Source organism: Salmo salar, chromosome 15, assembly GCF_965601325.2.
Source record: "Salmo salar chromosome 15, fSalSal1, whole genome shotgun sequence".
Taxonomy (NCBI): Eukaryota; Metazoa; Chordata; class Actinopteri; order Salmoniformes; family Salmonidae; genus Salmo; species Salmo salar.
Window position 1 is genome coordinate 73,937,687 of NC_138305.1, and position 13,636 is coordinate 73,951,322.

A 13,636-nucleotide genomic window follows, 5' to 3' on the forward strand; every position below is an offset into this window, starting at 1 on the left:
CACTGGGACTGATTCTGGACGGTACGGGTAGAGGGAACCCCGGTTGCGCAGGTCGAGACACTGGGGAGACCTACTGTCTCTCCCAGCGGTCCATAGTCTGGACAACGCGATCCATCATAGCACCAAGATGATTTAACATAGCTGAATGTTCCTGGACGCGCTCCTCGACTCCTCTAACCGGGGTACCTGCTCCTGCTGACTCCATCATTGGGTGTGTAATTCTGTTAATGCTGTATAAGGCATGCGAAGTCAGGTGCAGGAGAGCAGAGTAGAGTAAACAAGTGCACTTTTATTCTGTTAACCTCTATGGGCTAGGTGGGACGCTTGCGTCCCACCTACTCAACAGCCAGTGTAATCCCGTGGCGCGTTATTCAAATTCCTCAAAAATGCAAAAACTTTAATTTTTCAAACATATGACTATTTTACACCATTTTAAAGACAAGACTCTCATTAATCTAACCACACTGTCCGATTTCAAAAAGCCTTTACAACGAAAGCAAAACAGTAGATTATGTCAGCAGAGTACCCAGCCAGAAATAATCAGACACCCATTTTTCAAGCTAGCATATAATGTCACATAAACCCAAACCACAGCTAAATGTAGCACTAACCTCTGATGATCTTCATCAGATGACAACCCTTGGACATTATGTTATACAATACATGCATGTTTTGTTCAATCAAGTTCATATTTATATCAAAAACCAGCTTTTTACATTAGCATGTGACTAGCATTCCCACCGAACACTGCCGGTGAATTTACTAAATTACTCACGATAAACGTTCACAAAAAGCATAACAATTATTTTAAGAATTATAGATACAGAACTCCTCTATGCACTCGATATGTCCGATTTTAAAATAGCTTTTCGGTGAAAGCACATTTTGCAATATTCTCAGTAGATAGCCCGGCATCACAGGGCTAGCTATTTAGACACCCAGCAAGTTTAGCACTCACCAAAGTCAGATTTACTATAAGAAAAATGTTATTACCTTTGCTGTCTTCGTCAGAATGCACTCCCAGGACTTCTACTTCAATAACAAATGTTGGTTTGGTCCAAAATAATCCATCGTTATATCCAAATAGCGGCGTTTTGTTCGTGCGTTCAAGACACTCTCCGAAAGGGTAAATAAGGGTGACGAGCATGGCGCAATTCGTGACAAAAAAATTCTAAATATTCCATTACCGTACTTCGAAGCATGTCAACCGCTGTTTAAAATCAATTTTTATGCCATTTTTCTCATTAAAAAACGATAATATTCCGACCGGGAATCTGCGTTTAGGTAAACAGACAAAAGAAAATAAAGCATGGGGTCGACTCGGGCACGCGCCTAAGCCCATAGTACTCTGATCGGCCACTTGCCAAACGCGATAAAGTGTTTCAGGCAGAGGCTGCCTCGATATCATTCAGCTTTTTCCCGGGCTCTGAGAGCCTATGGGAGCCGTAGGAAGTGTCACGTTATAGCAAAGATCCTCAGTCTTCAATAAAAAGAGCCAAGATGAAACACTACTTGTCAGACAGGCCACTTCCTGCATGGAATCTTCTCAGGTTTTGGCCTGCCATATGAGTTCTGTTATACTCACAGACACCATTCAAACAGTTTTAGAAACTTTAGGGTGTTTTCTATCCAAAGCCAATAATTATATGCATATTCTAGTTACTGGGCAGGAGTAGTAACCAGATTAAATCGGGTACGTTTTTTATCCGGCCATGTCAATACTGCCCCCTGGCCCTAACAGGTTAAACAATAGGCACAAAAAATGACATAAGTGCCCAAAAACACGGAACATAAACAATAAAAGTATTGCGCGTGAACATACACCATTAACAATGAACAATTACACACAAAGACATGATGGGGAACAGAGGACTAAATACATGTAGATTAATTGGGGAATGAAAACCAGGTGTGTATGGAACAAGACAAAACAAATGGACATATGAAAAATGGAGCGGCGATGGCTGGAAGCCGGTGACGTCGATCGCCGAATGCCGCCCGAACAAGGAGAGGAGCAGACTTCGGCAGAAGTCGTGACATGGGACTATCCAACATGACCATACCTACCCCCAAGCTGCTCATTCAAATAGGACAGGAGGAAGATGCACACCAACGGTTCACATTGATAAAGCAGAAATATTTATTCACACTTAAATCCTACTCTTGGTCCATGGTATTTTTGCAACCAAGAAGATCAACTTGCATGTTCAGTTTTGGTCTCCAGTTAGCATAGAGCAGTGCCTAGATCAGAGAAGGAGGCTCACCCTTGCTCCAAAAATAAACCAGGTAAATAATGATAGTAAACAATGATAATCACAATGGATTGGATTTATATAGATTGACATTGAATGGGGGAGGTGAAACAACATGACACAAACAGAGAGAGTAAAAAAAAGGAAAGTCTGAGAATAAACAGATCATCTAACTTTTTACATTTTTGTCATTTAGCAGACGCTCTTATCCAGAGCAACTTACAGTAGTGAATGCATATATTTCATTTCATGCATTTAAAAAAAAAAAAATTTGTACTGGCCCCCCGTGGGAATTAAACCCACAACCCTGGCGTTGCACACACCATGCTGGCGTTGCAAACACCATGCTCTACCAACTGAGCCACAGGGTAGAGCACGACTCTGGCCCCACCAGACACAATGGCTCTGTTGTAACTAGGGGGGGGGGGGGGGGGGGGGGATCAATAAAATACTGTCTCTGTGGATGCTGATTATACTGACTTCAGTTTAACAATGGATCAAATTTGCCAATATTGTCACAAGATAGTGAAACACTAGGGTTACACAAAACACTCTGTAATAACGTTGCATTAACGGTGTACTTAAGTAAGGATAGCGATGATACACATGATAAAGGAAAAGCATTGGGATGGGAATACCCATGGTGTGGATACAATAGAAATATAATATGACTACTTCCTGGACACCGATCCACTCATTCTACTTAGGGATTACCATTCTAGTTATTATATTTCTATGGTGGAGGCCAACCGCTGCCCTCTCTGTGATCTATGGACTGTACCTCTGGAGTCAATGTGCTGCTCAAAGCAAGTCAAACTGACTGTGGTAGGCAAGAGGGACACCTGACAGCAGAGAGAGACAGTTACCACAGAGAGGAGAGACGTGCTAGGGCTCAGAAGAAAGGGCAAAGGTCAGGGTGTACTAAAAAAAAAACATGTTGTCACGTCCTGACCATAGTAAGATGTTATTTTGGGGGTGATGGGGGTGTTTTGTGTTTTTCTATTTCTATGTTCTTAGGTTCTAGTTTTTGTATGTTCTAGTATGTTGGCTTGTTTGGGATGATCTCCAATTGGAGGCAGCTGATCCTCGTTGTCTCTAATTGGAGATCATATTTAAGTAGGGTTTTTTTTCTTCCTGGGTTTTGTGGGTGATTATTTTTGAGTAGTGTTTGTTTCTCCTCTGCGTCACGGTTTGTTGTTTTGTCGATTTCAGTTTATTTATGTATTGCAAAGTTTCACAGATTAAATAATATGTGGAACTACACACACGCTGCACTTTGGTCCTCTATTCCTTTCGACAGCCGTGATACATGTTTTAATACCAACCATGACAAGTGTATTTTATTTTATATTATGTGGTCATACTACCAATTAAAAGACCTGGATCTAAGCTAAATAGCATCTTAACAGCAATCTTACTTTGACTTGAAGCCCTCCACCATAAGGCCCACACTGTCATAATAAGGCCATAACAAATGTCGTAGCTGTTAGCTGATAGCATAAAAATTTGAAACAATAGACCTATATAGGCCTAGGACCGTAAAGTAAAGAGTTACCAAAATGATTTAACAAAAACATGAGAGCCGGTCTTAACTCTTAATACACCATTTTGACAAGGCAAAGGAGCTGTGTAAATAGACAGTCATTCCCAACACTTGAATCAACATTTTCATTTTCGTCAAACAATCCAAATGTGCAATAACCATGCGAAGGCGGCAATAATTCAGGCAGGTTTCCAATGCATCTGTGTAAAGCTTTGTTGCATTGCAATTTTTTTTTATTTTTAAATCAACACAACATGACGTGATACAAATAGAAATACAAAGAAATGCTGGCACTATCGAAACATTAGCATAGAATAAAGTGGGAACCACGCAATCATATACTCCAGAACAAACGTATAGTACATCTGATTTTTGTAACAACCCGCTAACTAATACAGTAATGTGCTGGAGCAATTGAGTATGAGGGTTCTACTTTTTTCTACTGAGGCTATTTTCAGCCCATAACAAGTGATGCGTGTGTGTGTAAACTTGGGGGAAACAGTACTCACTCTGTCAGAGGCGGGGGGGGGGGCCCATCCAGGATAGGGCTGCCGAGGGTTGGGGAGGCTGCTCCTCTTTCTTGCAGTAGTCAGCCAGCCAGGAGCTCTTGGTGAGGCTGTACTGCTCTCTGTAGCCAGAAGAGGGCAGTAGCAAGGTGAGGGGGAAACTCAAATCAGAGCGGAAGAAGCAAAGCGAGAGCCGTAACTGGGCGAAAATCTGTCTTCTCCAGCAAGTGGAGCTTTTTAGTTTTTTTGGTGAACAAGGAGTTTTTCCATGGAGGTCAATGAGTGTCGACATTGGTTAACAAAAAATGTAATGGCTTATTTGCTACGTGTGGCTTATTTGATCGAATAGAAGTTACATAATGTTTAGGTTGTTACCAGTAATATAAGTAGGCCATGTGACATACCAGCATCTTTGAGAAAAAACTATTTATATCTGAGTTGTGACTGGTCGTCACTAGTTACCACAGCCACAAAGCCATAAACCCTGACTATTTCTACAATTTATCTTCTTAAAATGTGATTTTAAATCTAACTTCAACCACACTGCTAATCTTATGACTAACCTTAAATTACAACCAAAAAGCTCATTTTAGTTTTCATTAATTTTTAGGATATAAACAATTTTGACTTTGTGGCTGTGGTAACTAGACGAAACCGTTGTGCCAGCTGTTCACACGCATATCTGCCCTCTCATTGGCTAGAATGATCCCACCTGATCTTGCCTCATCCCGACTGCCTTCCATTTGTTAAGACATTTATTTTCATTATTAGAGCGGCCACTAGAATATCTGGTCAATATAATGGTTAATCTGTGCTCAAATCCATTCAAAGTCCACCACTACAGATCACACATACATGGCTTACATATATCCGGGGCTAACCCACTGTAGTTAAACAAGGTGTGAAGAAGGCAAAGACACTGGTGTTCCCAAAATGGCACCCTTTTCACGACATAGTGCACTACTTTTGACCCGGGTCAAGAGTAGTGCACTACATAGGGAATAGGCTGCCGTGTCAGAAGCATCCACTGTGTCCAAATAGTAGGCAGTGCAGGTCATACCCAAAAGGACAGAGGTGATGTTGACGTCCAGTCTGCTTGGCGTGGATGCCCATCTTGAGGCGCGGTGGCTGGAGGCACCCTGCAGGCTGAAACAGGGCCAGGGCTCGATGAAGGGCTCCCAAACTGACACACACAAAGACGCAAATGAAAACGGACACACACACACACACACACACACACACACACACACACACACACACACACACACACACACACACACACACACACACACACACACACACACACACACACACACACACACACACACACACACACACACACACACAATGAAACAGTGGTTAAGATCGTTACATGATCTCTCGTGGGTTAAAGCAAAATATTGTGACTGACTGCCCCCCGGTGTTCATCACCAGCATGCTCACCTGACAGTTCTCTGTTGTTGTAGTCCCCTGACAAAGTGAAGCTGTTGTTGCCCTCCAGGGTCGAGCCAATCCGCTGCAGCACATAGAGCCCTGCCATTGGAGTTCAATGGAGAATGAGTTCTCAGAAGACATTACTTAGTTGTTGTTATAGTACTAATACTACAGTATATACCACTAACATTATATTACACAATATCAGTATACAGTCCGTCGCCAAAAGTTTTGAGAATGACACAAATATTAATTTTCACAAAGTCTGCTGCCTCAGTGTCTTTAGATATTTTTGTCAGATGTTAATATGGAATACTGAAGTATAATTACAAGAATTTCATAAGTGTCAAAGGCTTTTATTGACAATTACATGAAGTTGATGCAAAGAGTCAATATTTGCAGTGTTGACCCTTCTTTTTCAAGACCTCTGCAATCCGCCCTGGCATGCTGTCAATTAACTTCTGGGCCACATCCTGACTGATGGCAGCCCATTCTTGCATAATCAGTGCTTGGAGTTTGTCAGAATTTGTGGGTTATCGTTTGTCTAACCGCCTCTTGAGGACTGACCACAAGATCTCAATGGGATTAAAACCTCTTACAGCTCCTTAAGGATAGGGGGCAGTATTGACAATTTCAGAAAAAAATATGTGCCCATATTAAACTGCCTCCTACTCAGACTCAGAAGCTAGGATATGCATATTATTAGTAGATTTGGATAGGAAACACCCTGAAGTTTCTAAAACCGTTTGAATGGTGTCTGTGAGTATAACAGAACTCATATGGCAAGCAAAAACCTGAGAGAAATCCTACCAGGAAGTGGGAATCTGGATGCATGGGCTCTCTTCAAGTCGTTTCCTATTGAATAGACAGTGACGTAGTAATAATTGTGCACTTCCTACGGCTTCCACTAGATGTCGACAGTCTTTACAAAGTTGTTTGAAGCTTCTACTATGAACAGAGCCCGAATGACAAGGAGGGGAAGTTGTTGAGGCAGGGGGTGACATCACTTCTTGGGGCGCGTTCACGAGGGAGGATCCTCCCGTTCCAAAACCTTTTTCAAGACACAGGAACCGTCCAGTTGAAATATTATTGAATCTTCACGTTCTGAAGGCCCTAAAGATTGATGTTTTACAACGTTTGACATGTTTGAACGAACGTAAATACAACTTTTTTTAACTTTTCGTTGCGACATCGTCCGCTCGCTTTCTACACTTGGAGTAGCTTACTGGACGCACGAACAACAAGGAGTTATTTGGACATAAATTATGGACTTTATCGAACAAAACAACATTTGTTGTGGACCTGGGATTCCTGGAAGTGCCTTCTGATGAAGATGATCAAAGGTAAGGGAATATTTCTAATGCAATGTATGATTTTAGATGTCCCCAAGATGGCAGCTATCTGTATAGCCTAGTGTATTTTTCTGAGCTCAGTACTCAGATTATTGCAAAGAGTGCTTTCCTCGTGAAGCTTTTTTGAAATCTTTCATAGCATTTGCATAAAGGAGATGTTCATCTATAATTCTTTGAATGACAGTTTAATTTTGTATCAATGTTTATGACAAGTATTTTTGTAAATTGTTGCGCTGATTCACCGGCAGTATTTGAGGGAAAATATTTTCTTAACGTCATGCGCCGATGTAAAATGCTGTTTTTATATATAAATATGAACTTTATCGAACAGAAAATGCATGTATTGTGTAACATGATGTCCTAGGAGTGTCATCTGATGAAGATCGTCAAAGGTTAGTGCTGCATTTAGCTGTGTTTTGGGTATTTGTGATGCATGCTAGTTGCTAGGAAAATGGCTGTGTGGTTGTTTTTGTCGATGTACTCTCCTAACATAATCTAATGTTTTGCTTTCGCTGTAAAGCCTTTTTGAAATCGGACAACGTGGTTCCATTCAGGAGAAGTGTATATATAAAATGGTGTAAAATAGTCCTATGTTTGAGAAACAGAAATTATTAGATTTGGTTTTGAATATGGTGCTCAGATTTTTTCGCTGGATGTTGATCCCGGTTACGGGATCCGCGGCAAGAGGTTTATGATATACTTTATGATATGCTACACCTCTCAGGTGGATGGATCTTGGCAAAGGATAAATGCTCACTAACAGGGATGTAAACAAATTTGTGTACACAATATGATAGAAATAAGCTTTTTGTGTGTATATTTGCTCAGTGTAGTTATCAGAAAAGTCAGTGCTAGTAGGAAAAGCCAATTTGTTGTACTTTTTTAAAGTGTGTGTGTGTGTGGGGGGGGCATCATGGGACACTATTCACCATATAACTTTACGACACCCCTGTAGGCCTCTGAGGTGATATACCTAACAGGGCTGAACGTCGTTGTAAGAAAGCCAGATGTCCAAAGCAGGGAACTGGATCTGTGAGGGCAACAGAGACCCATTGATGTTTTACATAAATTAAGTGATTACAAATAGTGTTCTAATTGCAAAATAGTTTTCAAATCAAATCAAATTTTATTGGTCACATACACATGGTAAGCAGATGTTAATGTGAGTGTAACGAAATGCTTGTGCTTCTAGTTCCGACAATGCAGTAATATCTAACAAGTAATCTAACAAATTCACAACAACTACCTTATACACACACAAATGTAAAGGGATGAATAAGAATATGTACATATAAATATATGGACGAGCGATGGCCGTGCGGCATAGGCAAGATGCAGTAGATAGTATAGAATACAGTATATATATGAGACGAGTAATGTAGGATATGTAAAAATTATTAAAGTGGCATTATTTAAAGTGACTAGTGATACCTTTATTAAGTCCATTTATTTAAGTGGCCAGAGATTTGAGTCTGTATGTTGGCAGCAGCCTCTCTATGTTAGCTATTTAACAGTCTGATGGCCTTGAGATAGAAGCTGTTTTTCAGTCTCTCGGTCCCAGCTTTGATGCACCTGTATTGACCTTGCGTTCTGGATGATAGCGGGGTAAACAGGCAGTGGCTCGGGTGGTTGTTGTCCTTGATGATCTTTTTGACCTTCCTGTGATGTTCAGTTCAGTAGGCATGAAATGGGACAAAATGTGTCGAAACAGAAAATGAACAGGTGCTTTATATGGCCTTTCTGCAATCCCCACCATTGACGGAACCCTGACCTCCAGTAGTGGTGGGAAGTCCGCCATGTTGAAGACATCTAGAAGGCCAAAGCTGCTCTGGTAGGTGGGACTGCCACACAGCTCCACCTGCACATTGACTGGGTCGATGATGGACAGGGCTGTCTGCTGCTCGCTGCCCAGCCGACAGGAGAACACTTTGATATGGACAGGAGGACACAAACATGACAACACAGCTTCAAACAGCCTTGTGTATAGCATAAGAGTTGGAAAGAGGGCCCAACCCTATCTTTTCCATTATCACTTCTGTGACAGCTTCTGTGCCCTCTATCCAACTGTATACACCCATATTGACACAAATGGACTCAAATTGACAAAGGGCTCTGTATTGAGTTAGTAGTCCAGTGGTTTCAGGACAGTTCTGAAAAGTATTGGTCAGTTACCTCGATGCCGGCTAGGCTGCCAGAGAACAGTCTGTCAAGCAGACGGGGTTTGTAGATGAGTACAGGGGTGCACTTCAGAATGATGGCATTGGTCTCCAGACAAGACAAATCCTCCACCACCACAAACTCAGTGCCTGGGGAACAGCAAAACCTTTATTATACATTATATTACCATTATGGCTATTATTACGATTAACGCTATTAACTAGTGGTGACAATGTGGCATAAAATACAACTAGAAAAATCATGATTATGAGAGACACTTCAAATGATACTGTATCTTGATGTGTGCCTGACTATATCTACATCTCTATTGTACAACATAGGGGTTAGCGCAAAAAACGTAAGTCGATCTCAGATTGATTGTCTGCGGGGCCAAGTTAACCTCCCCTTTCATGTACAAAAGTCATGACCATCGTGTTTTTAGGGAAAGAGGGTAATTTTGTACATGTATTAAACTGAGAGTTTAAGAGTTTGACCAATTACAGTGGATGCATGGCGATGTTTCTGTAGCCTATGTGGCCGATGCAGACACACGTAATAAAGCCATGAATAGCGGCAGCATTAATCTCATTTGAATCTCACCATCGCGGTTTTTATAATGAGAAATCGACCAAAAACGAGGTTCCTTTTGTAATGGAAGGATTTGTATGGAAAGTCAAGAGGAAGCCAGCATTAGATGTTGTCATCCTCATAATAACTGCTCGTGGTTTTACCGCAACACCCTTCAATTGAAGCAGTGGAAAACAAACGAAAGTGGCCACCTCTCATAAAAACTGATCAAAAAAAAAAATTTACGGAAAATTATATGGGAGGAGAACTTATAAATTGGCTACAATAATAACACATTGAGGAATTGTATGATTTTTAAGGTAAGCCTATTCCAGTACTTGAATTTCTGAGATCCACATTCAAGTAGGCTACTTAAAGCCTCTTGTATTGTTTAAAATGGCAGATGTAACATGAAACCAAAATGTATTTGTCATGTTATTTCATTACCAGATCATGTTGTGAAGAAGCCCACTAGGCTGTCATTTGTTGTTATTATATCCAGAATAATTCATAGGAATAGCGTTGGGGTGTTTTGCAATAGTCTCAGGGTCTAATCCGAAAAATGAAAACATGAACTCATTACCTTGATGCTTTCTCTGCCCTGATATAAATCAAGCAGACAACAGATGATCAACATCAATTCGCTAGGGATTAATTAGATCCAGCGTCAATCGAGGCACAACGGTCTTCACCGGCATAACGAACGAGACCAAAATATTCTGGATATTCCTCGAAACACCTTTTTTTCCAGCATTTGGGCTATTGTTGTATTGCATGCACTATCACAACAGCTGTTCGTCACCTGACTGTCATTCAGAAAGTCCTTCCTGAATCAGATGAGTGATATGTGTGAAAATATCACGCCGTAATAAAACAGCTCGACACCAAATGCACATCCAACAAGTATTATACATAATTATTGAAGAACCAAAGTATCGATTTAGGTTTTAATTATCAAGGTAAAGTGACTATTTCGGTTAGAAGCATTTGATTTTGCAATCGCATACATTTTGGGGGATTTGTGTGCCCTGTTTTCACCACTTAACATAAGGAGACTCGAAATGTTACGTAGTTACACTGCATTTCTGAGATATAAAAACATTATATATAACTGTCCAACAGCTAGATCCAGGATTTGTACAGAGTCATTAAAACTAGTTTTTCATCCACGCCTCAAATTTCTTGTTAACAAACTATAGTTTTGGCAAGTCGGTTAGGACAAATACTGTGTGCATGACACAAGTAATTTTTCCAACAATTGTTTACAGACAGATTATTTCACTGTATCACAATTCCAGTGGGTCAGAAGTTTACATACACTAAATTGACTGTGCCTTTAAACAGCTTGGAAAATTCCAGAAAATGATGTCATGGCTTTAGAAGCTTCTGATAGGCTAATTGACATAATTTGAGTCAATTGGAGGTGTACCTGTGGATGTATTTCAAGGCTTACCTTCAAACTCAGTGCCTCTTTGCTTGAAATCATGGGAAAATCAAAATAAATCAGCCAAGACCTCAGAAATAAAATTGTAGACCTCCACAAGTCTGGTTCATCCTTGTGAGCAATTTCCAAATGCCTGAAGGTACCACGTTCATCTGTACAAACAATAGTACGCAAGTATAAACACCATGGGACCACGCAGCCATCAAACCGCTCAGGGCGGAGACGCGTTCTGTCTCCTAGAGATGAACGTACTTTGGTGCGAAAAGTGCAAATCAATCCCAGAACAACAGCAAAGGACCTTGTGAAGATGCTGGAGGAAACAGGTACAAACCTATCTATATCCACAGTAAAACTAATCCTGTATCGACATAACCTGAAAGGCCTCTCAGCAAGGAAGAAGCCACTGCTCCAAAACCGTCATAAAAAAGCCAGACTATGGTTTGCAACTGCACATGGGGACAAAGACCGTACTTTTTGGAGAAATGTTCCCTGGTCTGATGAAACAAAAATAGAACTGTTTGACCATAATGACCATCGTTATGTTTGGAGGAAAAAGGGGGAGGCTTGCAAGCCGAAGAACATCATCCCAACCGTGAAGCATGGGGGTGGCAGCATCATGTTGTTGGGGTGCTTTGCTGCAGGAGGGACTGGTGCACTTCACAAAATAGATGGCATCATGAGACAAGAAAATGATGTGGATATATTGAAGCAACATCTCAAGACATCAGTCAGGAAGTTAAAGCTTGGTCGCAAATGGGTCTTCCAAATGGACAATGACCCCAAGCATATTTCCAAAGTTGTGGCAAAATGGCTTAAGGACAACAAAGTCAAGGTATTGGAGTGGCCATCACAAAACCCTGACCTCAATCCCATAGAAAATGTGTGGGCAGAACTGAAAAAGTGTGTGCAAGCAAGGAGGCCTACAAACCTGACTCAGTTACACCAGCTCTGTCAGGAGGAATGGGCCAAAATTCACCCAACTTATTGTAGGACGCTTGTGGAAGTCTACCCGAAAGGTTTGACCCAAGTTAAACAGTTTAAAGGCAATGCTACCAAATACGATTGGAGTGTATGTAAACTTCTGACCCACTGGGAATGTGATGAAATAAATAAAAGCTGAAATAAATCATTCTCTCTACTATTATTCTGACATTTCACATTCTTAAAATAAAGTGGTGATCCTAACTGACCTAAAACAGGGCATTTTTACTAGGATTAAATGTCAGGAATTGTGAAAAACTGAGTTTAAATGTATTTGGCTAAGGTGCATGTAAACTTCTGACTTCAACTGTATATGACATAACGACAACTTACACTGCCATACATGCAAGGACAGAAAAGTGATGTTTTATGTCACACGATTGTGGACAAATCCGTCAAGACACCAACCATGAGAAACGGTTAAACATAGGTTTTAAACCAACTCTTGAATTGTATTGAATATCGCTATCTTAATATAATGACATGAAAAAAAGTGGCAGATTATTATCAATGACTTATCAATAGTTGTAACAAGTTGTCCAGTATAGGAAATCCTCACTGGTACCCTAATTTATAGAAAGACCCATTTGCCAATACAGGCACAGATTTTGAATTTGGCGTTCCATGAGGCTCTGTGCTCGAACCTCTGTTATTTTATTTATACCTGTTACCACCTAGAAATGTTATCTGCAGACATGTCACATACCTGTAATGCAGCTCCAGCTGGAGGATGGCCCGATTGACGCCTGTCTTGGCTGCAGGATGCAGTCGAAAACATTGTGCTTGCCCCTGGCACTGCTGCCCGCATTCATGCCAGGCCAGGTGTAACAGGTGTCATATGCCAAGATGGAGTGAGACACCAGATTCATAGACTTGGAACCGTTAGAGAAACTCTCAAACAGCAACTTGGACTTCATGAAATCAAACCTGCAGAGAAGGAGAAGAGCGCTTCAGTGAGGAACGTTGCAATTGGGACTGTCCATTTACTTCCTGAATTGACTGAATATAAATAGGATTTGTCCCCAACCCTGGTAATTTGCTAAAGTAACTACAGAGCAAACACTTGATATCTCCGTGGTCAAAAGTGTTAATACCAACCTGGCTAGTGAGCATGGTTTCTGTCCAGTGGCCTTGGGGTTGTCCAGCAACTCCAGACTGACGTTCATCATATCCACCAGGATGGACAGGCTGGTGTACACGTCACCACTCAACACTGTCTGGGGACACATGGAGTCACTCAGAAGAATCCCTCTCAACATTGTTAGTCAATTAATAGTCTATAATTGACAGTCGGCCACAGTGTAGAGTGTGTGTTTACTCACATAGTTACTGGGGTCCTGTAGGTTGTACGGGCAAATTAACTCCTCGACAGGCTCTCCCATGTTGTTGCCCAGCAGGCC

At 41.1% G+C, this 13,636-nt stretch overlaps 1 long non-coding RNA gene and 1 other non-coding gene across 2 annotated transcripts; both read right to left on the reverse strand.

Annotated features, from left to right (window-relative positions):
- Positions 1-4,319: 4,319 nt before the first annotated feature.
- Positions 4,320-5,836, reverse strand: LOC145850294 (uncharacterized). The gene is made up of 3 exons (XR_014380562.1): positions 5,745-5,836; positions 5,362-5,484; positions 4,320-4,423 (listed from the first exon to the last, which is right to left on the reverse strand). It is a non-coding gene; the product is annotated as an uncharacterized LOC145850294 (long non-coding RNA).
- Positions 5,837-8,193: 2,357 nt separating this feature from the next.
- Positions 8,194-10,614, reverse strand: LOC123727300 (uncharacterized). Its single transcript, XR_014380563.1, has 3 exons — positions 10,395-10,614; positions 9,260-9,393; positions 8,194-9,013 (listed from the first exon to the last, which is right to left on the reverse strand). It is a non-coding gene; the product is annotated as an uncharacterized LOC123727300 (transcript).
- Positions 10,615-13,636: the final 3,022 nt, after the last annotated feature.